Below are 3,584 nucleotides of genomic sequence, written 5' to 3'. Positions count from 1 at the left end.
GAATTGTTTGCTCCGAGAACAGCTCTCGAGTATGAACATTCAAAAATCGGGTCCGCGTTCAATATAAGTTTCTACGACTATAAGAACTGTCTCCTAAAAGTACTTATGTATCTTCAAGTTTGAGGTGCGTTTCGAGATTAACGCTTCCACAGATCGTCGTTTAGAAGGCTTCTCTTGTGCTATGCAAAGTATTTTCAATTTCCACGCGTACGTACACGCGGATACGGCTGCGGTTTTGAGGTCGTGCGCCTCTTTTCATGCCTATCTACTTCTCTTCTTTCTTCTTGCGGAGGTTTCCCACATCGGCGGAAAACCCTCTGTCTGCGTTCTCCCGTTCGCTTTATTACGCTGCAGACACCGCGAAGAATGAATACCTCGCGCGCCACCGCTCGCATCTGACTGGCGCATTTCTCTATATAGTACATACAGGATGCTCGAAAATTGGCGTACTCTGTCTCGCGATGAGACTATCTGAAAGCGAATTTACGATTCGTTTAAAGGTCCATAGAACTGCACTCGATGTATGCAGTTACTAAGGAGACGTTCAAATCTTTATTGGGAAGACGGCCATGTAATCAAGAGGATTAATATTGCAATAATGAGCAATACATTCTCAATAATCCACAGTATGACAGATGACATGTACGTGCGATCAATAAGCACGCGTTCACAGTCGAAATTGGATTAGTCGTGATAATAGTTCCATGGAAACACTTCAACCAACACAATACTCGATATTATGTAGGTATCTCAGACGAATTATTTTACGTGAATGCAAACAAGTTTTTATGTAAATATACGAGCAAATTATTTTCAAAGTAATTTAAAGCCTTCTTTTTTATGAGCACGTAGTTGTCTTATATTCATATATTTACAAGATTATACTTTGTGATTGGCAGATTTTAATTTTTGATGTGTATGTGAAAGCATATTTACTGATTATTCTGGCAAATTCTCTAAAATATATTATACTATTAAATTCTTCTTTAAAAATATTAGAAATAATCAACTTATTGTTACCCGATATAGTATTCTGACAAAACCATTTTTCATGGAGTTAATTTGATTTTTATTTTACAAAGTAGATTTATAACACAATCATATATTTTATATGTTATATATATATGGACTTCTCTCTTATGCTATATTTATGTTATATAAATATTCTATTCTTTGATGAGCTTTAATATAAGTTTTGAACTATGAAAATGCTAAGACTGAATCGTTCTTCTAGCGATTCCAACGCAGCTTGCAAAAATTACAAACGTGATTAGAACAAGCCATATTATTAATAGCGATACGAGCTACCTATATACTGCGCGTAATGCAATTATTCTTCTCTCGCGGACGCTTCGTATACGCAAACGTATACACACACATATTTGAGCGTTCATATAACGGTGGGTACCCAAGCGCGAGGCATTCTAGAGCGGCGGGGGAACAATGAACTATTAATGCACGCCATTCGCCGGGTACATTCCGTGAACTCTGAATTCTCGCGGCAGCCCTCGTCATCGTCCGCGTTGTCCCAGAAGTTGCACAAAGGCTCGGTGAAATGCCTCGTCACTTGGGGACGCACGCCCGCCTTAAGATCTTAAGCGATCCTCTCTGACTTGTCTCGCTTCAACCGGGCGCATCCGCTTGCAGATCGAAATTAAAAGCCGTTCGCATGCAGATTGCACATTCGGTGCTTAAACGTGACCGCGTGATTATCTCGATAACATGGCAATTTTCTCGTATTAAGCATCCACACATATCGCTATTAAACAACCGTCAACCTGCTTAAAGTTCTTAATGCACATCATACGATTTAATAGCATTTCCAGTGGAAAATAGTGAAAAAAGTTCTCCAACTTGTTCTAATTTAAGAGATATTTAATTCATGTTTATTACTATTTAATTTATACATATACATTACTATTACTTTAGTTGCAAATATTACGTGAAGCTATCTAGATGGGACGGATAATATTTAACACGCACCATTTGCCAGCTTTGAACTTCCGTAAAAGTACAAGCCTGGCTATTTGCCACGAAAGATACTTCCTTCAGTGATACTACAAAAACCTTTCTTTAATTACTCGGTCTTTAGAGTCGAGTCCTTGAAAGAAAAGAGAGACGAAGAGAGAACTTACTGTCGGATCAGAGAGTACTACGCAATAAAAATAACAAAACAGCCAAGAAAAGAAAGACAAAGAAATAATGGTAAGGTCTCGGGAATCTCTGTAAGTATGTTGTAACCACTTTCAAAAAGAAGTCATCGTTTAGCACATTATTATAAGAATTACGTATTAATATAAATTATTAAATAAACTGCGAAATATAAACAAAATAATTTATTTTTAAAAGAATAATATTTTTTAAATTAAATATTTATAGATATGTAAGATAAATATTATGAATAAATATAAGATGTTGAGATTGATAATTTGATCAATTTCGTCATAAATTCCATAAATTATGTATGATCAAAATATATATAGAATCTATAATTAATTTTATATTATTATAAAGCTTAAAAAATATTAAAAATTGCTTTTGAATATCTTATTAGAAAATAATCAGCTTATATTTATAATAGTTAATGCTTGCTATCATTATTGCAATAAATAATCTATGCTTTCACGCAAATAAAATGAACCGTGGTTAAAAAAAATTCTACGTTAAATTTGCACTTTAAGGTCTTGTTTTAAATCCATTGTTTAAAATCACATTAGCTTTCCTTTTCTTGTAGTGCAGAATGCAATCTGCGCGTGTAACGACTAAACTGATGGAAAACCGCATAGTAAGTAGCGGTTCGGCCGCACGTGTCCAGTCTCGTGAGGGCCCTCCGAACATAGTTCCGCGGCGCACCAACTTCGCCAAAGTGTCGTCAAAAATTTACATAATCGTGTAAAATCTATCCGACGAGGTTTTGCGCTCATTTCTCCCAAGAAGCACCAACCTGTCGTCGATTCGATCTCGCGCGATGTATGTGTGCGTGTGTGTCATTGTCCTTCGATATCATCCAGATCTCACCTTCGTCTAACTATATCGACTATCGCGGTTCGGCTGTCGGCGATCGTGCTTAACTTGGTAAGATAGAGTTGCAATTATTCGAACCGCGATCCCACTAATTGGCAAAGTTTCCAGATACACGTTGTTCTTGTTTTAGACACAAGTTTTCCATTATATTGAAAAGCAAAGGTGCGAGGTGTGAACAGTCAGCCTCACGAGACAGCCTTATGAGAAATTCTGGATTCTATGACCGATATTTTGTAGTATTGCGGTTGATTAGACGGTTTCATTGGACAGTTAATTTCCGTTCATTGCATTTTAGCGATGTACAAGACGACAAGTAGAATGATTAGACATCCTTACTTATAAATAATGACAACTTTAATTGGCGTTTTAATTATTGAACAAAGGCTAAGTTTACTCTAATCTTGCGTATGTTATATTCACAAATTATTTATATATTTACATTATTATATTTATATTTACATATTAGATACGCTTTTATTTTTTATTCTATACAGGAAAACGGTAAGTATATTGAATAATTTAATTTTAAAAATAAATGTAAGATATATGGATTATGTATA

Source organism: Temnothorax curvispinosus, unplaced genomic scaffold (assembly GCF_003070985.1).
Source record: "Temnothorax curvispinosus isolate PA1 unplaced genomic scaffold, ASM307098v1 QBEX01011250.1, whole genome shotgun sequence".
NCBI classification, from domain to species: domain Eukaryota; kingdom Metazoa; phylum Arthropoda; class Insecta; order Hymenoptera; family Formicidae; genus Temnothorax; species Temnothorax curvispinosus.
Note: the sequence above shows the minus strand (reverse complement) of the source record.